At 42.4% G+C, this 27,522-nt stretch overlaps 1 protein-coding gene across 1 annotated transcript in view; it reads right to left on the reverse strand.

Moving 5' to 3' along the window:
• The window catches only part of ctnnd2a (catenin (cadherin-associated protein), delta 2a), a 341,708-nt gene extending 327,325 nt beyond the window's left edge, over positions 1 to 14,383 (reverse strand). Inside the window, exon 1 of the mRNA XM_030079647.1 lies at positions 14,280 to 14,383. The gene's annotated coding sequence lies outside the window, so the exon portion shown is untranslated. The remainder of the gene's footprint in view (positions 1 to 14,279) is intronic.
• Between the last annotated feature and the right edge of the window lie 13,139 nt (positions 14,384 to 27,522).

Consider the following 27,522-nt stretch of genomic DNA (forward strand, 5'->3'; position numbering starts at 1 on the left):
GACCTTCTTGCACAACAGTGAAATGATGGTGGAAAAAAAAATCAACCATTTTATAATTGCTTCAGTCAAGCCTCATAAATGTACAAATATCATACCACGAACATCATGCCCAGGCCTTTAAAAGTTGACCTTTTGAATCTGGTAGCGCTAATACTGAGCATCCACTCAGAATAAGGGTGCAAATAAGGTAAAATGTCGTCCCCGATCTTGTTTCCTTTGTCAGTGAAATCAATATTATCTTGTTTCATTTGCTGGAGAGTATAGTCCATTCCTGTATGATAAACTCCCTGAGCCATTGCCTAGCTCAGGAGCTGTGTTGCGGAGACACTGAGAAAACACATTCCATCGTTCCAAATCTATATTTCGGTCAAATTAGTTAAATTAATAAATATCACATTAGAAAACTGGTGTGTACAGTGCGGAGCTACAAGTGTATCTGCAATCCACAGAGAGAGAGAGAGACAGAGAGCAAGTAAGGGGAAAAGAGAGAGATGAAGGTGATAGAACTGGTGCATGTGTGTGTGTGTGTGTGTGTGTGTGTGGGTGGGTGGGTGTATATTCCTGAGAATCTGTAAGTCCTTTTTCTCAATCCCTTTCAAAGACCTAAAGAAATATTCTTTGTCTCTCATATAAAGACATTCACTCAAAATCTCTGGCACATATCCAGACTCAGCCAATCCAAGCTTAATTGGTGAAAACAACAGTGAGGGGTATCTTGTCTTTGCAAATGTCTGCAGTATTTTGTACAAAAAAAAAAAAGCCTGTGAGACACACTTATTTGGTCTATTTCAAAGTGAAAACTCTTCCCCCCACAGAACGGATAATCCACAGTGTCGCCCTAAAAAAGTGTAGATACCACACGTGAACATGTATATGGGCCAAAAGAAATTAAGTGTAATTCTAAAATAACTAACAGCACAAACTGCAGACAAGGCAGCAGCTGGATAACATCAAGCCACCATTAGTTTGTTCGATTTCAACAAACTGAGCGCTGTCGGTGACCCACACCTGACCTGTTCTCTAATCCCTTCTGCTCAGCTCCCAGCAAGTTGTTGTTTAAAAAGACCAAACCTCCTCCGCAAGTCTGATCTCTTCGAAAAAGCCTTGTGATCAGTGCAGCTTAAATAAAGTCTGTACTATCCAACAGTATCGATACAGACACGCCCAGATAGTTTCATTTGGTTTTATTGTCTCGGCTACTGAGATACCCGACGTATCTGCAACAAACCCAGCAGATTATAGCCCTAATTGGTATACACAACAGTGAGGGGTAGCTTGTCTTTGCAAAGGTCTGCAACATTTCACTGAAAAGCCTGTGGGCCACTTTTTTCTGTTTTTCTGTTTTTCTTTTTCTATTTCTTTTCTTTTCTTTTTCTTTTTTTTTTTTTTTTTACCCATTTCACAATTGAAAACACAAAATGTTTTTCACTCCATTTCTCTGAGCGGGAGACAGCGGAGCTGATGTACTGTGTTGCAACTGTGTACATATGCCATTGGAAATTCATGAGCTCCACAATATCTAAGTTAATTTCTATCAACACAGAGTTGCTTGATGAATTATACATAGCAGATGCAAACCACAGAAGACCAATGAGTGAAATTAATGTGCACTTGCCAGCTCTGGAGCCTGGTTACAATTGGAATCTAGACGGTATGGCCACGATGTCAGTATCACAGAGAATGAACAAGTACCATCAAATTCAATATATGAGGCAGCTCAATCCCAGGTGGGTACCCTGGCTTTCCTCTTGCTTACAAAAAAATGCCAAAAAAATGCCAAAAAAAAAGCCAAAAAAAAACCAAAACAAAAAAAAACATACCTATCAAAAACCACACATTAGCAGAAAAATATGGATTATATTTCTTATTGAATTGGGTTGCTGTAGTGAGCTGGGAGGAGGTGGACTGCTAAGCTACCTCGCTTAAGTGTGCCTGAGCAATAAAGTGAATCTGTACGAGCTCCAGGGTTGCCGTTGTGTGGCTGGGTGGGATTGGAAGGACTTAGTGGCAGCGATGGCGTAGGGACAAGTAAAGCTTAAACCATTCATCTTACACCATTTGAACCCAGGCTCACTGGAAACCAGAGAGAATAGTAAGTAAAGAGAAAGGGTGCTTAACACCCCCATCATCCGCCTTGTTAAATCTGAAGAAGCATCTCCAGCACCTATTACATGCAATGTAATTTGGATCTTAACATGAAGGCATTTCTCTCCCACATGTCAGTGATATATAATTCATGCTCCACCAACAGCAACACAACAAAAATGAAATATGTAATTTCATTTTCATCATTCTTTTTTTTTTTCCTTGAATAAGTTTATGCTTTCCGCTCCACTCTGCAAGACAACAATCCACGGGAAATTCACCTCCTGAAAATCATGTAGAAAGATGTATGCTATTCTATATGAAGTTTAAAAAAAAAAAAAGGTCCAACATGCTATACAGTGTAGCATACCTCAGGAGGCACTGGGCATAAATAAATTACTGAATATGAGGATAGACCCTATGCAGCTTGCACTGACACACAAGCTTTGGTTGGAACGAGCACAATGCGCAGCTAGACAGAAAACCTGCCTTTGTTAGCTCAGGCACTGTGAAATGAAATCGAATAATGTGGACAGTGGGGGCTGAGGCTACACTGTGGATGTAGCTTTCCAGTGTCAACACACATCAATAAACAACCTAATAAAACGCCCCATGGCCCAAACATTATTTCCCCTGCCGTTCTTGGGCAGTCGTGCTGAAGAGACTTGCAGCTAAAACCTAACGCAGCTTCGTCCCTAACAAATTGTACTGCGTGGACTTCCTCCTACAGGTGCCTGCTGCAAAATCCTTGTGTGATCAGGATGTTGTGTATCAATCCATCTTCTCTAGAAGCACCTTGCCTCTTCCCTTTTACTGCCTCAGATCCATGATATCATCCTCTCTCTCTCTCTCTCTCTCTCTCTCTCTCTCTTCATCAATTGATTGAGGCAGCCACAAACCCACACACGCACATAAACCCCACACACCAAATATTATACTGTAAGATGGCACGACTTATAAATGGGCCATATTTGTCTGACCTCTATCTGTCTCTCTCTCGCTCCCCTGTTCCCATCAAATATTTTTTTATGGGGTGAGAGAGCTTTTGATTGACAGCTGGAAGTAGCCACAGCGATCCACGGTTGAATCACTGAGAATCACTGTGTGCCGCTGATGGGCTGTCGGCTGATCTGACTTGAGGCATCATCTGTGGCATTTACACCACCTGGCTGGCCTCAGGTTTTTTAGGAGAGAAACTGTGACTGTGTGTGTGGTGGTTGGGGATTCATGGATTCCCAAGTGGCGTTGAAAAGAATGATAAAAGTACAGAAAAGCAAATGGTTAACTCCTTGGTTTTAGGGTCACATCGTACAACACAGGCTGTTGTGGTGTCCGATCTTATTTTAGTACTGTCACCCTTTAAATGACCTTGGTATTACCATTATAAAAACATGAATATACTGTAGCCTAATACGAAAATTGGGAGGTGACATCATATCAAGTTCCAAATCCCATCATATAATACATGACCATTATTATACTTATTATTACTTGACTTTGTAGTTAATTTGACAGCTATATCACTGAAGAAGAAATATGTAACATGGCAGAATGTTAGGCTGTATTGATTATTTATAGTTGATTTTTTTTTTTTTTAATTAAATGTGTCACTCTGGTAAATCCCGATGACAGGCACATTTCCTGTGGCTGGAGACCCTCTCCATTCTCTCCTCTTAAGAAATGTCTAAAGAGACAGCTGGGTTGCCGGGCCAAACCTGTCCTGACAGTGTCTTTAAAAATGCTTCATAAGAGAGCTGTTACATTATAAACCAGATTAATTAACCACACAGGCTCCAGGTACAATCTTAGATACATAAAGCTAGATAAAGCTAGAAGTTGCTGTGAGCTTGTTACCTTGTCGGTCAAAGACATTTTCACTCTGCTAGTTTGCCACAATGGAGAGATAATGTACAGAAAGTTATGCTTTTCAGCTTTCAGCAACTTTTTCAGCAAAAAGTGGTCAAATAGAGACTATGTAGCACTGTATGAAGTCGTTTACAAAAAAACTACAGTAAAGTGTGATTGTAGAAAAAAAAAACATCTAAAACATCTAAAGTGTCCAAAGTTTGCGGTGTCAGGCCCTCAAAATCAAAGCGCAAGGGCTTGTTTCTAGACTCACCTTTGCACTGACCTTCAACAATCACACAGGCAGAGATCCATCAAAGAAAAAAAACAGATACCAATTTCTCTACTGACAGCAGCCTCAGTAGATCATAATGCAATGCAGGTGCAAGATATGTTGTGTTTTGAGTCAGGGGCACAACATGCCTTTTCTCAAAATTGCTCTGCTAAGCCATCTCCATGTACAAGCACAGTATACAGCAGGCTGCTCACATCGTACTATGGTGCAACAGGTGGTTTTCCCCATGCTAGCCAACCACTGTAGTCCTTTCCTGAACTATGGCTGTCACCTAAACAATCTTTTTTCTTTTTCTCATTTTCCTCAAATTTCAAAATGCAAATTCACTTTAGCTGACATTGCTCTCTGATCTACTGAATGAGTGCAACCATGTGGAAACCAACTATTTTGAAATCTGGGCGCAACAAATGCAGGTCAAAAATGCCTACAGCTTTTATGTTGCTGGGATCACCACATGATAAGCAAGCTGTAAAACCTGGGATTCAATGCAGCAAGTTCACACCAGTTCTGCAAAAATATAGGAACCTGCTAATGCACCTTTTGCGCCATATTGTGAATATTGTGAAAAATATTGTGCCACGGTTTTGGTGTTCTAAATTTCCTTTTGCAAGACAATTAAGTGATGTTTAAGTAGAGTGCAACAGACAGGAGAAAAATATACATACTCACACACACACACACACACACACACACACACACACACACACACACACACACACAGGCGCACACACACATGCTTGCTGGCACAGGTGTTCATATCCAATTCAACATACTATTTCCCACTTGACCAGCCAGATAGATAATACCGTGTTCCTGTCAAAGAGGCTATAGATGCAGCCAACAACAATATACCTCCCTGCTTTTTGCCAAGTAGCATGTCATTATGCCAAATCTTTTCCTCTCTCTCGCACTTCAGCTCTACAATTTGCTCCTGTGAGGCATCGCTCTGATCCGAGAGAACAGGCATCTATGCTTGCAGCACTTACTGCAAATCCTTTTTGGATATTAGACCAGTCAGCCATGTTGGAAAGTGTGTAATTGCCCTTTGAGACGCACATGCAGTGTTTCCCACACATATGTTGAGCTGCCAGCGCAGGTGTATTAACTTCAAACCCATTCGGGATTTACGTATACATGCAGTGATGAAGGTTCTTGTCCTGTGTCCCAGATGCATTAAAATCCAAAAGCGCGCAGTAAACTCACTATCGATGCATCCCGGGAATTCACCCGATTTTTACCCTGATAATGCACAGCGCCTTTTATCTCCTTCAATGAATGGGATTCGGTGATTCAGTGAAGGAGGCTAATTCAAAACAGAGCTGACTCACCTGGCGAAGCCGTGGTGGCCTTTGAACTGAAGAACTCATTATCCCCACAGGGGCCTTCTGGAGTTAAACAAGCACAACTAAACATCCACTTCAGTTTCGTTTTCAACCCAGCACCAAGGAGGCTGCGCAACTTGAGCAGGCAGTAAAGTATGTCATTTATTTATTTATTTATTTAGTTAGTTATTTACAAATGTGTACAAGAAATCACACCGTTCACAAAATGGATTATCTCTGCATGACTTCCAAGTTTATGTGAGTGAGAGGCAGGAGTTTTTCGTGTCTTTTCAACACCGCTGTGTCTGAACTGGACGCTAGCTGAGTTGCTCTGCTCTGCTCAGCAACCTTCACTGAGTCAATCCAGTTCAGTGAACAAGAGAACAAAGGCTTATTGTGTTGAGGCTCCGGTTACAGTGTAGTTTGTTTACTTGCTCACTGAATGGCTTGGTGTCCAGGAGTCATACACGACCACTAAACAAACTAGTGACTGAAACAGTGAACAAATCATTTTGGTGTATTAAAGTGTGAGCTGTGCCACAGTTTCAAATCCCCCCGACCCTTTCATGGCCAGTCAGCATTCTGGACACACGTAAACTTTTACATTAATAGCACTGGCCATCAAAATTCAGTGCATTTATAGTACCTAAAATCCCTCAAGACTATAAAGTAGTCTACTGGACAAAGGAAGCATCGATACCACTCTGGTGTTGAGCGTTTCAGTGCGTCAGTAACAACAAGGCACCTCCACACACGGCTCACCTGCTGTTGTGAAAACGGAATCACAGGTGAAAAAATCCAAGGCGAGTTTTTGGGGCGAGTATATAAAACACAACACTGAGGAGAGCCAACGGAGCAGACACACAGGGAGAGAGAGATAGAAAGAGGCGGGGCGGGGCAAGCCGGGCTGTGTGCAGTCAGAGACCTGAGAAGTGTGTGTGTGTGTGTGTGTGTGTGTGTATGTGTGTGTGTGTGTGTGTGCGTGTGAAAGAAAACTGAAGGGAAAAGCAAGGTGAGAAACAGCTTGGGTAAAAACACTTACAAGTGGAGGATTAAGTAGAATGATAATGGTGGAATAATAAATAATAGAAATGGGTTAATTTATTCTTTCAAATCATTTTAATGCACAATTAGAAGGGTCAGAGTGCAGGTTTAGCCAGGAGCAATACTTTGGGGTAGGGTAAGAGTTGATGTTTTGATAAAAGACTCATGCAGATTGGAGGAATTGAGCCTTTGTCTCGCTGGTTTCACATCCTGATGTACCGTTATGTTGGAGAGGTGGTGAGCAGTAATACAGACGATGCTGTTAACAGGGCGATTGAGGACGGGAGTCTGACAGTAAAGGCACACAGCGATGTGTCCGAGGTAACTGCTCTCGCTGCAGCTCCCTCCCCCGAGTGTGAGTGCACATAAACACACACATTTTTTTTTTAAAAAATGCACGAAAAGATACACACTCTCAGTAAGACACACATACACCACGTGTTGGCACACACAGAAACAGTCCGTCTCAAGAACACAGACACAGAACAAGAAGCCAATCACACACAAACATGCTCACAAGAAAACAGACGAAAAAACTTACACACTTGCACATTCACTTGTACATTCATAAGCCAACTCTGGGCTACATTTTCGCCTGGGGAAATCAAGATGATCTGTGCTCCGGCTATGGCTCCTTTTTGATGCTCAATTAACTCTGGCAGACCTGGCTAGCCGAGCCAATTATTAATTCAGCTTAGCCTAGCAAGTGTGGCAGGCACAGACGGGATGTTGTGGCTAGGCAACCACAGACATACTGCTCTCACTGTTCCCCAGTAGGGCCTGAACTGATGCATACCATTAGGCTTGAAAACACGCCACTTAAAATCTTGACACCAGTAATTATAGCATGGCGCAAGGAGATCTAAACGCTCTCCTCATCGGATTCTCACATATTACTTTTTTTGTTTCCGTGCACGTTCACTGCATTTGCTATTTCTTGTTCTCTCTCATCCTCTCTCTCTCTCTCTTCACAGTATATTTTCATCCCCTCCCTACTCCTAAGCTTCTCTCACTCCCCAATGACACCTCTCCATTTATCACCTCTCCCGTTTTGCCCTTCCACCCCATCTACCCTCTCTTTCTCTCCATTACATACTTCTGTGTGAATCCCTTTTTCTTGCACCTGCGTCCTTAACCCCCTTTCATTTTCATCATCACCATCTCCCCTCTCTTCATGCCTTCGTCCCCTCTCTCCATGCTTCTTTTTCACCAGCGCTCCCCTCCCTCATCCTTTTCTGTCTGTCTCTTGTTCTAAGGACCGAGGGGAAGGGAAGGGGAGAGATAATGGAGGGGAAGGAGGAGAGGAGGGCAGTGGGCTGACAGAGGGAGTCCCATCTGCAGCAAGCTCATTAGAAGACGGGAGGAGAGTCAGCGGCAGATTCTTCCCTCTAGAAATACACTGGTAGGCATCAGCATGCTTCCTTTTTCTCTCTAAAAAATTCACAAACACACACACACACACACACATATATATAGGCCACAGCAGCTTGAGCGCTGACAAGCCCGCTGCTGCTGCTGCTTTGCTGGACGCATTCCAAAACTGTCACACAGTTACCTCATCCTGCTCCTTGTCTCCTTTCTGCTGTGTCCCTCCAAGATCTCCTCTCACTAATCATACAAATATACAATACACAGCTATTGCTGGATGCTTTCACCTTTTGTTACCTTCCTGCGCTATGAGCTCATATACTTTTAATAAGGGTCACCCCGGTGGGAATTGAGCCATAAAGCCTGGCATTCTTAGTCATGCGGAGCTGCTATTGTCTAAAAGGAGACAGAAAAAGGTGTACAATATTTTTTTCCAATGGGGAATTTTTGCTTTCTGTTGTTCCTCTCCATAAGGAAATCAGAGGTCACTGGCAGAGCAGCACCACTGGAGCTGGTAGTAATTCAGTGTTTTGCTCAAGGGCACTCCAGCAGGTCTCCCTTCAGACTACTGGGCCAACACCTGGCTGCCAAAGCCTCACCTTCAAGGGTGTAACTATGGTTTGAAAGGGGGGCAGCAATTTTAGGAAAGGGTAAACATTTTAAGCCATTTAAAACAAACTTTTATACTAAAGTGTTAAGTGAGAGCTCAGGATCGCTGTTACTGTTCTAGTTGTTGTTTAAAATGCTTTATCCCATTACAGGGTTTTCAGTCCAGTCCTGAAGGAGCCCCACACGTTCCACATTCAATTAGAAAAAGAGGACAAAATAGCACTTTTCAAAAGCGCCCCCTGTCCCCAGTGGACAGTATCACCAAACTAACAAGCGCTGGGGCACATGACAGATTTTTAGTTGAACTATGAAGGCTGCACCAGGATTTAAAAATACACCTGTCTTATCAGCTTAAATCACAAGCTAAAGCTGAAAAAGACAAGAGCCTCCCCATAAATCCTAACTGGGATGCAGTCCTCCTAACTGAGAAGCTGTTAGCCCAAATTAAATTCTATGGGACTGTGTGTACAATTCTCTACTCACATAAACTAAAAAAAAAAAAAAAAAAAAAAAAACAACTTAAAGCAAAATGCAAACTGTAATCTAAACAGGGTCCAGTGAGCACTCAGTCCAGAGAAAGCTAGGTCCTATGCCTTTCTCGTCCCTTTGATATCTCTCAGTACAAATCAGTCTCAGGTAAACATAAATGTGCTGTGTGCAGTGTACTGGTGACACCTTACATGTTTTTTTAGGTATTAAATTCCAGCTTCTTCAAACAGTTAACTATTGATTCCAATGTGAAGCATTAACTGATTCAAAACACAGCAGATGCACCATCTGGTCCACACTGCGATGACATGATGACACTGTCCATTTCATTCCACTGCACAAACCCCCTCTTGAACAATAATTAATTTATCCAGCCATCTCAAGTGAATGCCCATCCATTTCAAGTGAATCTCCACTATTTCCATCAATCTCAAGGCATCACTTGTGTGTGTGTGTATGTGTGTGTGTGTGTGTATAGATATAGATATAGATGTATCACACAAAGTGGTTCCGCCCACTGTGAGGCATCCAATATTTCTGGAAATATAAATATAATTCATGTTCACCAATTGTCACTTTCCCATTAAGTCAACCATGAGACCATAAAATTTAAAACTGGCTAGGTCAGACCACTTGTCCCATTTTGACTTTTAGCCTTGTAACAGGTGGCCTTCAAATTTATTCAAGTTTTTCATTTGGTTGATGCTTCGGTGGATTCTGGCTCCATTCATCTTTTGAAACACTTGTTTGAACAACTTGTGATTTCCAGCCTTTTGACCATCAAGGCCTTCAACACTCCTTAAATCTTTTAAGGTCTCAGACAACAAAGTTGCGTCAGCCACAGACCAGTTAGGTTTTTCTCAAGGAAACTCGTTCACGTCATCTAGTATCACCCCCATGTGAGGAAAGCATGCACACAAAGAATTAAGTATTTACATGAGTAAATTATTATTATTATTATTATTAGTAGTAGTAGTAGTAGTAGTAGTAGTAGAATATTAGGATCCATGTAAACACATCTACTGAAAAACAGGCTTGGTTCATGTCTGAGCTAGGTGCACATGTGCTAGGACACACACACACACACACACAAAGTACACTCCCTTTACCATTTAGACATATCACCATAAGACAGCTATGTACGGCAGTGCATAGCAGCCTTTAGGCAAAGAGTGATATCACATGTTTAATGATCCATAACATGTATGTTATCTTGTAACAATCTCACTGTAATGGGGTTACTGTGCAATTGACCATTAGCAGTGGCACATCAAAGTCTTTTATGTCATTAACCAAGCTCATAAGCATCTAATCACCGACATAAGCATTGACTCAACTGATTGATGAGTGCACTGTGGCTGTCAATTAGTGCCTCACTGTGTCCATGAATATGTAATCAATACGATCGGCAAACACAGATCAACTGTCAGCCAGCTGCCTGAGCTCCATTCAGATTGAGGCGCGGTGATCAGTGGAGAATATGTAGGAGATAATATGACTCAAGGACGTCAAAGAGTTAATTCAAGCTATTGTCTCCCTCAACCCGTTACATCTCTTATCACTTTGCCTCATTGCTCCACAGTTCTCATCTCTTTTCCTTGGAAGTTGCCATTTCAAGGTCCTGCCGTGCACTGACTGTAAATAGAAAACAGATACCATCTATGTGCATACAGTATGGACTAACAATACTGTATACTGCTCCACATGGGAAAACAACAGAAACGATTTAGTCAAGGATAAGGTCATTACAAGAGTTTAGATTTCATATCACAAATAATTAGATTGATATTGATATTGAAAGATAAGCAAATATTTGTAAGGGAAGGAGACAACTATTGAGGTATGTTTTTCCTTTTAACTCATGCTTTATGGCTTTGCAGGGAGAGTTGTGCTGTTTGCTGCAGTTTCATTCTGTATACAGTATATATATCTCAATCTAACAGATTATATAGGCGCCTGCTGTGTCAGACATCCGTGGTCCTGACAGTGACAAGTGAATAGGATCTGATGTTGCCTCTGGGCTTGTGTCAGGCCTCTCTCTTGCAGGCATTGCTCGGCAGTGTTATAACTCCTCTGGAGGAGTTATTAGGGCCTGCAAAAATGTCAAATATTTGTTTAATCTTGTATTCATTTTGTACAAAATAAATGAAAAGAATATGGCATATTCTAATCTCTTACAGGAACTTTTTTTTTAATCACATGATACTACCTTGGAGTGATCTTGCACTCGCTGTAAGTGTATAATGTCAGACTTAATTGATTCCTGTAGAGAAATGTTTTTGTTGCCCCCTTTGGTGGGACAACAAAAAATTCTGTAAAACAGCACACCTGAAGCTGGTCCAGACTCAGTGTGTCCTGCTCAAGGGCACTCAAGCAGGCGGACTACATGCCAACAAGGGCACTTGTAACCCACTCAAGTGTCAACACCTTCAATGCCACCCTGCCACCCGCAGTGTCACTTGAATTAAGAAAATTCCTCAAAGTGAAAATGTACTGGAAACAAATAAGAATAGATCACTCTGCTAAAAGTTTAATGTTTCTCTTGTTTAAAACAAAACAAAACAAAAATGTTGACAAAGTACGATGTATGACGGACATGCTTGAAATGCTCTACCTTAGCAGGTCAATTTTATTCACTTGAAACAGCATGTACCATAAAATAAAGGTTCATATTTTAGGCCTACAGTCCAAGTATTACAGTGAAAGCTGCAGATGATGGAATGACATTTGTTACTGAATACTGCAGCAGCACAAAATATTTTCTGTGTTTTCTTTGAAACACATTCATAACAAGGTGATTTGCCAATGTGCACTGCAAAAATCAACATCTTAACAACTCTTCTAGTCTCATATTCTGTGTTAAAATCTTGCTGTTCTTAAATGAAGGGAAAACATATCAGTGTAATGACATCATCCCACTGAGACTTCCAGAAATCTCTGGAAATAAGACTAGATTAGCATTGGGAACGTGCTATTGTTTGTAATGTGTGTTAATGGATGACAATGACCTTTTGGGACTATAAAAGAATACAAGAAACAATTTGAAAGTTTAATTAGAATATTTTCCCTGTGTTTAAAAACTTAACTGAAACTGTTCAGTTCAGGTGATAAACTAAACCCCACCCATTATGCACTCCACTCTTATACATTTATATTTTTTAATGCATTACAGTTGCACTCTAGACTAACATTAACACTCTAGACCTAACCCTGGTCTTCTGCTAGGAACACAGCTACAGTCTCACTTCTCTTCAACACTACAATATAAGGCGACTGCGGGGCCAGCTCATCTCGGCAGCTCGTTGGATTGTCGTCAGCACTCCATCCTGTGGATGCCTGCCAGTAGCCCCTCCATCCGATCAATAGGCACTGGCGGCAACCCCTCCACCCCCACCCCCTTTCTCTCCCTCTCTCAGCTCCCACAGTAAAAAGACTGGTCTGTTCTGCCGGCACAGCATAGTGATTAGGCATTAGGCCTGTGCTGCTGTGTGAATTAGCTTAATCTGTGTCCGTGATGAAGGACAAGGCTTTTCATGCCCACCGGAGAAATGCAGTGGACATAAAAGAAGCTAATCTCTAGGAAATTTAGGAGACGATGGAGGGTGTGGGTGCATGTGTGTGTGTGTGTGAGAGAGAGAGGGAGAGAGAGAGAGAGAGAAAGAGAGAGAGTGAGAGAGAGAGAGAGAGAGAGAGAGAGAGAGATAGCATGAGAATTAGTCGATGAAGACAGTTCCCACAGTGATAGGGCTTTGATCATGATGCTAAATCCTTCAACAATAAATTTTTTAAAAAACTATTGAAACTCTTGCAAATGTGAGGCTCATGGGCAAGGAAAGCACTTGTACTGTCATCACTTAAAGTGCTGGAAAAGTGGATAACATGCTGGTTGGAAAAGACTGAGCAGTTGTCCTCTCTGGAGAAAATGAGAAGGAGGGGTGGGGGGGTGTATACCAATATCCCTGTAAGTCTAAGCTATATACCCTGAGGGTAAGTTGAGGGGAATTAAAGAGGATGATATTCTCCTTGTTACCCACGGTTACCAATACATCTTAGCAATTAAATGGGGATTCAGCTCACAAAGGCACCTGCTCGTCCAACAGTGACAAATTCCAAAATAAAGTGTTTGATCTCTTGCAAACATTTTCGCCATAACTCAAGTACAGCCATTATGCTCACCAGAACAATATAACATTGTGTGGCATGGAAGATGATGTATGGTCTTGGAAGCAAATGGCACATGGTTTTAATGTGATACAGACTTAAGCATGCAGTGGTTCTGATACTCTCTCTCTCCCTCTCTCTCTCTCTCTCTGCAATGCCTCATTCTGCTTCCATCCTGCACCTGCCCAAGTTTGGAGATGCAATAGGCTTAACATGTTCCCACAGTGTGAGAGCATGCCTCACAGCAGCCCAGTCCTCCTCCTCCTCCACATCAGCTAGTGGAGATACAGTCTAGTACGCCCTTGACAAACGGCCAATGCTCAGCACCCTTCCCTGCAAATACCTATTGATCAAAACCCAGGTATGACTGAGGAACAGGCACAAAGACTTAACCATGCCTCTCCTCTACAGATATCCCCTCATTCATGAGCCATATTTGCAAAAAAAAAAAAAAAAAAAAAGATCTCTTATACTTCATAAGAATTTAAAAAATCTGTTGTGAGTTATTCCGCTGCACAATTTAGCTGATAAATCATGGCAAATCGCATAAAAGCATGTCCAAGTACCACGGAATATTTTAAGGGTATCCCAACAACTATCCTGCTGCCGTTGTGAAAGATTAGTCAATATCTAGCAAAGAAGGGCTTGCCTGTCTCCTTTGTTTACAAGGGAAGGTACTTTTTACTCCCTTTAAGGCACTTTTACGCACAGTCGATAGTGAATTTGGGTCAGCAGTCAGCTGGAGCCAAAGATCTGTCTTCGGTGATTTGAGCACAGTCGGGCGCTTGTTTCGGTAAAGAGCTTTGCAGCAAGCTTATTATCCCAGCCACGGCATCGTATTCAAACCAGCAGAAATCATAGTCGATGCACAAGTCCTAACCACGTTTCCAACACTGCGTGACCACGTCCCATTCTGATAAATTGTAATGGACAAAGGAAAAAAAAAAAAAAAAAAAAACAGACACGGGCATCTGAAGACCTGTCATCCTCTTTCATCCTGGTCTGCGCGATCACAATAAGTCTACAAGAGGGAAAAATAACGCGACGACTTAGGGACTTACCGAAATGGGATCCTGGCCACTGACAGCGACCGGCTTATCCTCGTTTCCCTTTTCCCCGCGTCCGCCTGTCTTTCAAGTCAATCCGCAGTGTGCTCAGATCAGATCAGAACGAAGCGGTGCGCCTTTTCGCTGCGTCCTGCGTCCCGAGTTGCCGGGGATGGAGCGAGCATCTGCCGGGATGCTGGGCCAGGGGTGCAAGGCTGAGGCATCCGCAGGGGAGGAGAGAAGAAGGAGGAGGTGGCGGCAGGGGTGGAGGAGGTGGAGAGGCGAAACGCTGGGTAGGCTACACAAAAGCGAGAGAGAGAGAGAGAGAGAGAGAGAGAGAGAGAGAGAGAGAGAGAGAGAGAGAGAGAGGAGCAAAGCACTGCAGCGACGGGGAGGCAAACCCACCGGAGAGGAGGCAGACAGCAGCTCGCTCTTTCTCGCACACACAAGGACACGCACGCACGCACGCACGCGCACCGCTGCATCCCCGTTAGTCGAGCGCTCATACAAGAACACGGAGCGCCATCTTCAGGTGTTGCGCGGTGAGGTTTTTACCTGGGAGTTGCCTCCGATACACCAGTTTGCTTCATTCTGAGGGCGTGCATATTCACGCATATTCATATTTCTGGTTTTGCGCGTGCGTTTGCGGGCGACTGTGCAAGCAATGTCTTGGGTTTAGTGGGGCAACAATTCCGTCCTTGTGTTTCCCATTTCAATTCAGTTTCAATTTGAAGAGGTTTAGCGTCATGCTTAAACTGGTAAAGTCCGCACTGATACAGACTCATAAGGTTTGGATGTTTTTTCTTGCTTTCATTCATTTCATCTCATTTATTTATTTTAGTTTTGTCCCTCCAACTGGTTTATGGCATATATTTAGTGTGACTTTCAACCACAGTAACTTGTTCACTGTAACAGGATGACTTACATTTCTGTCTAAAGACCAGGATAAGCAAATTTGACTACCCAAATCTCCAAATGAATTTGTTGTGCTGGATAGAGTATTAATATATTAATGCCATGGCAGAGCTGCTGCAGGGGTAGACAACGTAATGATGAGCCATGGGACACTGCATAAGCAACGAGAACTAGGTCTTTAATGTCCCCTTTTGTATAGACTGGAAAGGTTTAAGGAGGATGCCCAAAATATTAATGCTGAAAGGAAGAAAAACACAAATTGCACTGGTTTGGGCCTTAATTTACTGGCGCCAATCTCTGTAGTCAGAGGAAGTGAGTGTGGCAGTCTCACAGGAAATTATCACACTGGGGAAACTGTAGATCCGGACGTTTGCAGGTAGGACACAGAGGAATTTATGTGAGATGATGCAAACTAACCACATGTGCAATGAGAAAAAGTCTTCATAAGAGGAAAACACATTTTTACAATAATATATTTGAAGACCTGATTAGTGTCTGGCAGTGAAAATCAATACAGTGGCATAATATGCATTTTCAGCACTGGGAACCTCACTGTGATGACAGAAGTATAACAATGGCTGTGAATAATAAGAGCAAATCGAAAATGCTGTGATAAATAATGAAGACTGAAATGACTGAAATTAGTATTTATTCTGACATGTTTTTGAGACTGGCAGAACAGGTTCAGGGTAGATCACATACACTATATTACCAAAAGTATTCGCTCACCCATTCAAATGATCAGAATCAGGTGTCCTAATCACTTGGCCTGGTCACAGGTGTATAAAATCAAGCACTCAGGCATGCAGACTGTGAAACAAGACATTTGTGAAAGAATGGGCCGCTCTCAGGAGCTCAGTGAATTCCAGCGTGGAACTGTCATAGGATGCCACCTGTGCAACAAATCCAGTCGCGAAATTTCCTCGCTCCTAAATATTCCACAGTCAACTGTCAGCTCTATTATAACAAAATGGAAGCGTTTGGGAACAACAGCAACTCAGCCACGAAGTGGTAGGCCACGTAAAGTGACGGAGAGGGGTCAGCGGATGCTGAAGCGCATAGTGCAAAGAGGTCGCCGACTTTCTGCACAGTCAATTGCTACAGAGCTACAAACTTCATGTGACCTTCAGATTAGCCCAAGTACAGTACGCAGAGAGCTTCATGGAATGGGTTTCCATGGCCGAGCAGCTGCAGCCAAGCCACACATCACCAAGTGCAATGCAAAGCGTCGGATGCAATGGTGTAAAGCACGCCGCCACTGGCCTCTAGAGCAGTGGAGATTCGTTCTCTGGAGTGATGAATCACGCTTTTCCATCTGGCAATCTGATGGACGAGTCTGGGTTTGGAGGTTGCCAGGAGAACGGTACATTTCAGACTGCATTGTGCCGACTGTGAAATTTGGTGGCGGAGGAATTATGGTGTGGGGTTGTTTTTCAGGAGCTGGGCTTGGCCCCTTAGTTCCAGTGAAAGGAACTTTGAATGCTTCAGGATACCAAAACATTTTGGACAATTCCATGCTCCCAACCTTGTGGGAACAGTTTGGAGCGGGCCCCTTCCTCTTCCAACATGACTGTGCACCAGTGCACAAGGCAAGGTCCATAAAGACATGGATGACAGAGTCTGGTGTGGATGAACTTGACTGGCCTGCACAGAGTCCTGACCTGAACCCGATAGAACACCTTTGGGATGAATTAGAGCGGAGACTGAGAGCCAGGCCTTCTCGACCAACATCAGTGTGTGACCTCACCAATGCACTTTTGGAAGAATGGTCAAAAATTCCTATAAACACTCTCCTCAACCTTGTGGACAGTCTTCCCAGAAGAGTTGAAGCTGTAATAGCTGCAAAAGGTGGACCGACATCATATTGAACTCTATGGGTTAGGAATGGGATGGCACTTCAGTTCATAGTATGAGTAAAGGCAGGTGAGCGAATACTTTTGGTAATATAGTGTATGTATGGCATGTATCATGGTGTGTTCTTGGGCTGAACAATAGGCACATTATCCTGGAGCCAGCTGAGCATGTTGAAGTGCACACACCCAGAGGTGTGGCCACATGGCCCAGACATCACCAGGTGCACCTACAGCAATATTATTCCTATGAATAACTGGGGGTATTCAAGGACATCATAATACATAACGTTGTGTGACGTTGTCTCATTGAATGATATGTTTGGTCGTTACGTTTTGTAACAAAGAGCAACATGCCTCGGAGGTAGCTTTCCTCCGTTTTGTGGACGTGTCAGAGGTGTTATCCAATCAGCACCAGCCTGGATTTAAGCCTCCAGGATTTAAAATGATAGTGCTCCATTATGGCTTCCAAGTCGTTATATTAGTGAAGCCTATGTTTAAAATGTTGCCCATCATTTGAGGAGGTAAAAGCACATGTATGTGGTAAGTATGATGATAAATCATACATAGATTATTGTTTTTCTTCAATAATATGGCTTTTATTCAACTCAAAACACACTTTTATTCCATTTTCCAAACAGTGGTTTGTAAGTCTACGTCTAAGTGAAAGTTCATCTCACAAGAGGTGCATAAACACAGTAGAGTAAATCCGTCACCTGAAATGTTTCTCTTCTCATCCAAAATGAGCGACAAAAGTTGGGTCAGTGAAGTTAGGAACTACAGTTTCCACATAACCACTGATACAGGCTGGAGGTCTCCTCCTGCATCTGATCGCCAAAGCAGTGGCAGTGATGTCAAAGGTCTTTTGCAGTACCCCTATTATTAATGATCCATGTAAAGTAATGTCCTGCTCCGACAGTTCTTTGGCTAATTGAATTGCCTTCTCGGCTTACATACTTGCAACATTTGCATAAAGCAACAGGTTGTTCAGAGTTTTATTGTTTGTGCTAGCTTAACGTTACGTACCGGTGCATCTACGCTGAATGCAGCTCTGGTTAAAGTCAAACGACGTGATGTCACACCAAGATATTTCAAACCTGTTTGCCGAGGGACAAATGCTATTCTGGGAACTTGATCTCAAATGTAACTCTTAGAATGCAGTGAGCACCATATACCAATAATATGTAACAGTGTCATGGTAACCAAGTGTGGACCTTTCCTTTAAAAAAAAAAAAAAAAAAAAGAACAGTGAAATGAATTTCAACAACACAGAACCCAGGACCCCAAAACAGCAGGCTCACACAGGATGGCTTTGGGCCCATTTACACATACACGGGTATTTTTAAAAACGGAGACATTTCCCTTCGTTTGTGCCCTTCTTTTACACGCAAACGGCGAATTCACCTCTGAAAACGATTCTTTCTAAAAACTCCGGCCAGAGTGGAGATTTAGGAAAACTCCCGTTTCGCTTCTTCCTACACTGCTGCCCATAGCCTTGGCGTAGTTATGCGGGTTGATGTAAACGAAAACTTTTTTGAAAACTATGCTGCGTGCACGATGTTATTTTGGAAAACAGAGGGAGGGAAATATTCGTTTCTCAAAATACCCGACTATGTGTAAACGTAGCCTTAAATGAGGACGTTCAAAGCAGGAACTGTGCAGCTGACAGGCAGGACAACACAGCGAACCGAAAACAGGACTTACACACAAACTGAACTAATTGGCAAACTAGATACACCTGGAAAAGGGAGGGACACAGTACTGGAGGGAACCGAGGATAAGCTGAAACAACACAGCTAAGACAGGCAACCTGAGGCCAGGGTTAATGAAACAAGCTGGGCACATGTGGACATGAACAAGCTGACAAGACAATGGGAGAACAACAGGGATAGGAAAGCACAGAAAGCTACTACAAACACTAGGGAAACTGAAAATATAAATCCAACACTAAGATAAAACTCAAAGAGACATGAGTCTAAACAAAAACACAAGCATCCATGAGGAAAATGAACATAAAAAGTCCAAAAACCTTAGGGACATATTTGTGAGAGTTTAACCTGGTTAATTTGTGCACACTACTCTTAAACTGACTTTATATTATTTAAAAAGTTGAGTCAGTCCTCTGCAATACAGTACAATGCTGGTGCCAATACTGGTGCCATGTGTCTAATAAAAAGTGACAGGCACAAATTAAGTGAATCAGATGGGCGAGGCATTAAAGGTGATTCATCTCACTGAGCGGCCTGAAATACACCAAATTTCAGGAATTCACATAAATATGGCCTCTAATAATACAGCATGTGATGGCTGTAAACCTGCTTTTTGTCTTGCAGTTTTGGCACAGACATATCACACTTTTTTATGTTTGCTAATTTGACATGCTCAGCGAGGGAAAGGAACTCGAATGCTATTCATCGAAATCTACAGTACAGGCCCACATACATAATCATATGTATACATGCACACACCTAAGCATTTGTTTTGGTTGGTGAGAAATGTATGACCCACAAATTTGGAAAAGTGATGCTGGCTCAAGAAGTGCCCAAGCCCTCAAGTGAAGTTTCAGTGCTTTTTACACTCACTTGGTGTTTTTCTGTCACAGTTTTTTCTCATCACTTAGGCACCATCTATGAAACTATTGGCTAGTTTTGCAAAACTCTACACACTAACAACCAAACCCTGCACCAAACCAGCAAAACACTGTTCCTTTTGACACATAAGCAAACAATTCTTGCAAAAACTCTTCAAGCTCTTTAAAACGGTAACCATGAACCATCATTTGAATAAGTGCACAAAGCACCAACTACACACTGCTTGTATACTGTAAATAAAAAATACTTGTGGCGTTTGCTTTTTCTGTATCCTGTGCCTAGCATTTTGCAATAAAGTTTTGTCATACATGTGGTAAACACACATACACACAGGTATCCAAATGTGTATGGATGGAGCAGCATTAACCCCACTGCAACACTCAAAGAAAAGACTGGTTACCTACAAAAGTCCATCAACTGCAAATCCAATTGTTCGTAAGAAGACCAATAAGAAAATTCTTATATTCTTATTGTTTGTTTTATTTCTTACCATGATTCAGACAAGACAGTGGACACCAGTCTCATTTCATTTGGGTTCATGCTAACAGGACTCGTTTATGCACAGAAGTGACTACCTTAACTCCTGTAGCATGAGGAAAATACACCTCAGCATCACCACAACTGAGGCCTTAGCTCATACAACTGGAATATTTAAGCCAAGTAAAACTGAAAAAAAAAAAAAAAAAAAAAAAAAACAACAACAGCAACATATTACCTATTTTAATGGCAGACACATTCGGAACTATCTTTACCCATCCATCTATCCACACGGTGCATTCATTATTATCTGTGCAGCTTTCCCGCCGGCCCGTGTCTACAGTTGCTTGAAAGAATACAGTAGTAAACAGAATCTGATTACCTGTTTTATTTGTTTGGAGTTTTAAAGCATGCACAGAAGTTGCTGATCGTTGCTCTTTTCAAATGAAAACAATGTCTTAAAACGCAGATGCCTCCACCGTGCTCGGAAAGTGAAAGACATACAGTTTCCCAGCATTAGCAGGCTGACCAGAGACACCTCAGTGTCACACTGAGGTGTCAGGCTGGCAGACGGGACGTGTGCATTTGCTTTCAACCCTTATGACCAAAGTTCAGTTCCCAAATGATACAGAGAGGATTCCTACTGTGAGTGAAGTTTTCGTTTCTCTTTGGTACATCACATGCAGTAGATTATATGGTCATGGTGTCTGTCTGTGTGTAGACACATCCTTGTGAACCAAATAATGCAAAACAATAACACAGGTACAAACTTCATACTTACTCAGCAGACCCCTCCTATAAAGCAGACAATCTGATTCGATTTTTGGAGTAGCTTGCTACATAAATTTGCATACAAATGAGCAAAGCCTGATTTTCTTGAAAATACCATGAATCTTTAATGTTTGACGACAGTTTACTGTATATGAATACCAGCAATGTGTTGTGTGTGCCCTAGTGCACAGAGCAGTCTACTGTCATGTAGTGCACTGAATCGAGGTGAGTCATTATGCTTTCTTTATTTCCCAAGTTAACCCTCTACTGCGCGTCTTTCCGGCAACAGGAAGCCTTTTTCTCTCCCACAGGCCTGAATAATGTTTTATTTTAATTTTTACATATAGGAATGTTGAATGACACGTTTGAGAACGACCCAATAAGATGCTGTAGGACTCATGATGTAAAAGGAGAGGAAGAGCCTTTCTTTTAGGAGGCAGAGAGGCAGGAGCACACAGTCTGCTGGAGAACTGGATGGCAGTATTTAGCCAGTCAAATTAATAATAACTCTACAATAATATATATATATATATATATATATATATATTTATAATGTGCATGAACCTTAAAAGATGTATAAAAGATAGGTTTTTATTAGTTTTTGTTTTGTTATATGTTAGGAAAAAGTCATTGTATTTTGTTCACTCAGGACAATGTTTTTCAGCTATAAGGCTATGTTTCAGGGCAATATGCTCAGTTCAGAAGACCATTTGATGCAACACACAAGTGTTGGACACACAACTATTAGAAAGTAGTTGTGAAGCCCATCCCCTCTGATAGTGAGGACAGTGAACGGGACAGCACAAATGACACATGTTCTGAGAAAGTTCACTGATGGAAAATTTCATTGTTTCTGCTTTAAACATTATGTAAATACATCATTTTCCTCCCTGTTTTGGCATCCTTATTGCACAATGTTGCCTTGAGGCAATGAAATAATTTGGGATGCTGAGGGGTGCTAGTAAAAAATACCAATTCATTATCAGCAGCAAATAAATATATGGTGGAATAATTTTTTCCATGAAAAAACAAAACTTGTGCAGTAGACAGTTCAGTATACAGTATATCAAGGACATGTGTAAGAAGAGGTGAGTTGCATAAGAATTGTTAAGCTTCATGAAAATTGTGCAGTTGGATTGTGCAAAAAAGACTGAAACTCAATATTAGGAAGTCGTCTCTTCGATTTTATAAATTAAGTGTATGCTGACATAGACGTAGACCTAGGCCATGTGTCTCATAGCCTGTTTGGTCACATGAAATTGTTTTGTCAGGGAAGATACAGGCAAAACCAAGGGCGCGGGAAGGGTGGTGCTGAGGGTGCTGCAGCACCCCCTGCTGAGGAGGGGTGGAATAAATGTCAAATTAATTTTACCACATTTCAAAGTCATTTCTTTTGAAAATGACTTGATTGTGGCAGTCAGGGTGTGGACAGGGGGAGAAAGTAAAACGTGTATTAATCTACTGCACCTAATGCAAGGAAAACGAAAAACATGTAAAACGCGTGCAGAGGGGCAATCACACCGAGACACATCAGGCGGCACCATCAGTCGGCATCAGGCGAGCCGGCCGCGGCACCGGCCAGCATCAGGCAGCTCACCTGTCAGATCCGGCAGACCTGACCGGGTGGGCGCGGTACCGGACGGTGCCGCGGCCGGCCAGCCTGATGCCGACTGATGGTGCCGCGGCATGTGCGGGTCAATACTGTAGTCTAGAAAACTGGCGATTTTTTTTTTCTCGTGCGCCCCCAAGTAGATTGCGCCCTGGGCAGTTGCACTGCCCATAGCAAAAACCGTCCCTGCTGCCGAGTCTGCCAGCACAGCGGGATACTGCTGCAACTCTCTCTCTCTTGTTTGCGCTGCGCTCGCACAGCTGGTTGTCTGTCTGTCACTGAAAGTTTAGCCTCCAAATCAGTGGTGTAGTCTACGTGATACGCAGGTATACGGCGTATACCCACTAGAAAAGGTCCCGCATTTCCGTATAACCACTTAAAAATGCGCAAAGATACGTATCAGTATGTTTTTTTGACATAACGTTCACTTTCCCGTTCATAAAGTCGCCTTCTCTGTGTTACGAAGCGGGCTCTTTTTGACCATATTTCGGGGGACACTACAGCTGGAGCTAACGTTAACGTTTCAGAAAGGGAGCCCCCCCATACGCAGCACCCCCTGGCAAAAAGTAGTTCCCGCGCGCATGGGCAAAACAATCATATTTCACTTCATTATTCCAAGATATCCCATCACCCAATATTCTGTGATCATTATAAACAAAAGGAAATGTGAAAAATAAAACACAGACATATTTTTAGGACCTTGTGTTAATGATGAGTATAAAGCATTTCTGTCACCAATATCACTCTCACATAGAGCCCACTAAATCTGCATTTGTTTCCTTTCAGATGTGTTCCTGTTATCTACCAGCCTGTTTCTAGATATGGCATCAAATCTTCACAGGTTTGACAGAAGCAAAAACAAACGAAAGGTGAAATGAGATGAAGTCTGCACAGTGTCACTTGGTAATGGTCTTTAAAATTTGTAATTTCCACTTTTATAAGGTGCAGGATAATAGCACCCTCATTTCATTTTATGATTCTCAATTTCCTTGTTCTTATCTGTCTCTCTCCCATCGTGTGTGTGTGTGTGTGTGTGTGTGTGTGTGTGTGTGTGTGTGTGTGTGTGTGTGTGTGTGTGTGTGTGTGTGTGTGTGTGTGTTTGAAGATTAAACAACCACTAGATGGTGGCATTGGATTTAGTTCAGGTTTTTTATACAGCTCAGCTGCTACAGCTATGTAGCAGCAAAGGAATCAACATTCTTTTGAAGTGGAACTTGGTTTCTTTACATTTTTGTTTTAACATAATAAATTATACTATACTGTCTCAATAAAAGTAATAATAAATAAATAAAATAAAAAATAATAAAATAAAAATAACGCAACCAGAAATTCTTCCAGTGTCTGCAACCTTAATCAAATTCAAAAATGAGGTGACTGTGATGCCCCTCAGACAAGCACAAAAAAGAAAAAGCATTGTTGGCTTGGGGTTCAAATTAAAATACAGTGGAGGAAAAAAACATGTGCTGCGTATATTTCACCACACCACAAATGTCGTCCGGCCCCTGCTGCAGTCTGCAGTGACCTCCCACATGGTGGCTGACCTGTCAGGGTGATGGTGGATCGCCGCTGTAAGCCAGAGCCTCAGACATGGAAATGAAATCACACCACAGCATTACATCAGCGTCCAGCTCAAAGCTTAGCTGGACACAGTCGTGCCAGCAGGAATCCAAATGACTCACTGATGACACACTTCATTTAGCTCGCTTCTGTTACAATCAGAGTGAGCTTCGGTCTTGTGTTATGAAATATTAATAGACAACAAAACTGTACTGTTGTCCTCATGCTTGAGGAGTCCTTTCCCATAGCGAGTCACGTAGGCGTCCAAAGGGTGCACTGACCTTGATAATGTTACGTTGACTTTATCATCTATGTGCACAGCACCAGACAGAGCACATCCCAGTTAAGTAAACTCTTCCATGGGCCCTCCCAGCTGTGTCAAATGCTTTTGCTAGATCAGTGAATGCCATATATAGGTCAGCATTTTGTTCCTGTTCCTCTCGTGTAGCTTCCAGGCAGTGAATACCATGTCAATGTTTCCGCGGTCTTTTCTGAAAGCACACTGACTCTCAGGCAGCAGACCCTGGTCTCAGTGGACAATTAGACATTTCAAAAGGATTCTTGCCAAGATTTCGACAGCAGTTGACAGTGGGGAGATGCCTCTGTGGTTGTCGCAGGCCTGCTGATTGCATTCCCACTTGTACAGATGAATTATGGAGACGTCTTTAAACTCCTGGGGACGGCTTCTAATTTCCACAGAGACTGGAAGAGGTCGTCAGTTTCTCAACTAAGCGAGGCCCTCCAGCCTTGTAGATTTCTGCCTGGATGGCAAACTACGCATGTGCGCGCACACACACACACACACACACACACACACACACACACACACACACAAACAAATAAAGTTTCTCAGATATGATGTGAGATTGCATGGCCATGGATAAAATAAACAATAATGTAATAAATGCAATTATTATGCAGTCACGCCAAGACAAACACATTGCCACCAGTGAGCAGGTGATAAGCCTCTGTACATTTCAAATCTCAGCTGGAGTTCGACTGTATGAGTTGGAACAAGGCTGACTGAAGTTCCCTCTCTCCTTCATCCTCACTCGCTCTTCCTGTTAAGAGCCCTCATTCCCTCTTCTGAAAACAATTTTGGCAGTGGAAAGGTCAGACTTCTAATTGGGAAACATAATGAAGTAGTTTTGGAGCGGTCTAGGGTCATGGCTAATATGTTAATTAATGCTGTAATTTGACGAATGGGGTTACAGGAAGTGTAATACCATGGCTTGACCCTGCAGTTTCTGTACCCATGAGGCAATGTTTCTAAGAGGGCATGTGAGTGTGTGTGTGTGTCTGTGTGTGTGTCTGTGTATACCCATTCTGCTTCTTTCACTCCACCTTCTCCCCTTGCCCCTCACTGCCTTAATCAATTGCTTACCAGTAATCTGCATTTGTAGGTTTGTGTACAAGTGTGTGTTTTTTTTACCTGCTCTCTCTCCTGTTTGTCCCTCTGCCTCCTCTCTTTGTCCCAGAGCACTTTCCTCCTCTCTTTGTCCCACTCGAGGCACGATAGCAGGCCTTGCTGCAGTCTCCACCTAGGGCACGAGGCATGGTAAGAGAGACGTTCACTTTATATTCTTATCACTTGGCAATCTCACAGCTCAGTCCAATTCAACCTGCGCTGGAAAACAGATGGTCATATTACTGTCAGAATTAGGGCTGAGTTATGCCTCTGCATTTTCCAGATCTAATTGTGTGTGTGTCACGCATCACGCACACATCAGCTGCAGAGGCTGTTGATATTATTAGCATGCACCACCTGAAATTTTTAGAGGGGGAATGGATTTCCCTCTCGCCTTGAAGAACTTATGTGATTTTCTCCCACTTTCTTTACAAACCTGCATTCATTTTTCAAAGTCATGCAAGAAAATCCTGGATTGCATTTACCCCCTAAAATTAGCAGCTTAACAAAGTGTTCACACAGCTGTTCCCACCACTCACGTCCATTATATATCTGATGCTGAGACTGGCTTTGACCTGAGGCCTGTACCATAAAGCTGGATTAACATAGTCGGGCTTTCTCTTACTTATCTGGCTTCACTTAACGAGACATCAGCACTCAGGATTTTCGGTACCATAAAGCCGGCTATCAACTCACTAATTCAACCCAGGCTTTTCCAGTCTAGATCTGTGTGTGCTCACATAAAAAGGGCGGAGTTTGCTGCATGCGACCAATCACAGACATGGAATAATCTACCCGAGCCACATACGTCACAACCGAGGAGTAGACAATAATCATTAATAAATACGAGGAATATAAATCAATAATCCAGGCAAAAAGCAACACAGTTGCAGCTGCCAAAAGCCACAAGGAATGTTGGCAAAACATTGCCGTCTGTGTCAATGCGTAAATTAGTGGGATTATAATCTGATTTCCCCACCATGACGGCACGAGTAGATCTGACTACACTAACATTTGTGTGTTCAGTAAATGAATGTGTCTCCCACTCAGCCGTACACTCCTGCAGAGGAACTGGCCCTCTCTCACAGTGAGGGGTGACCCTCGCTGGACCGCTGCCCTCAGTTTGAGTTTCGTCAGAATCGTCACTTTGATTCAACTGGTTTTGATATTTCATTTTATAAAGCATCTGACGCCTCACCGTCACTTAAAGACAGTAAAACATTTAGCATCAACTCCCATATGGACTTTTCATGGCAGACCCCCTAAATACTAAATATGAGCAAACTAATGGAAACCTAAAGGAGCCCAGAGGCTGGCGTGTATTTTATCAGACTTTTATTTAACCCTCTGAATTAAATTCCTCTAATTTATTTTCATAAACATTAAAAAAAAAAAAAAAAAAAAAAAAAAAAAAAATCATTAGGCTACATCAGTCTACAAGATCAATTTTGGTTGGACAGTGCAGTCATGAGTAACAAAAAAAAAAAAAAAAAAAAATACAAGAAGAATTGTAAAATGTATTAATTTGAATTTTATAAAAGAAGAAGAAAGGGAAAATGGGCAGGCCATTTTCCAAGAGAGCTGATTGGTCAGTAGGTGGGGCTTTTCTACCTGCTGAGCTCTTATCCTGAACTTAACCTGCTCCGGAGCAGGTTAGGTGTTCAGCATACGTTACCACGGCAACGTAGCCCGATAAAAAGTAAGCCACCTTTATGGTACAGAAAAGCCAGGGTTAAGCCTGAAGTTAGCTCGCTAAGCCGAAATCCAGCTTTATGGTACAGGCCTCTGGTGTTGATGGACACACCTGTTCTATTTTTTGAGGTGACACAGAGTTTGGACAGATGAGGAAAGGCTGAACATCAAAGTAAAGAAGAATCGCAGTGAACAGTGTGCAACTGTTCATTTTGGAATTTTAAAGACAAACGAGAAAGTTTAATGGAAGATTTCGGCCATGATGTATCTACCATCTGTGTTTTGTTGTGTTTCTGCTTTTGTCAGTGTGATTTTAAAGACTCTTGCACACTTGCACAGAGTCTAATCTAGTTCATTTCCTGATCAGCTGCTGATTTATGTCAACGGG

Source organism: Myripristis murdjan, chromosome 20 (genome assembly GCF_902150065.1).
Source record: "Myripristis murdjan chromosome 20, fMyrMur1.1, whole genome shotgun sequence".
NCBI classification, from domain to species: domain Eukaryota; kingdom Metazoa; phylum Chordata; class Actinopteri; order Holocentriformes; family Holocentridae; genus Myripristis; species Myripristis murdjan.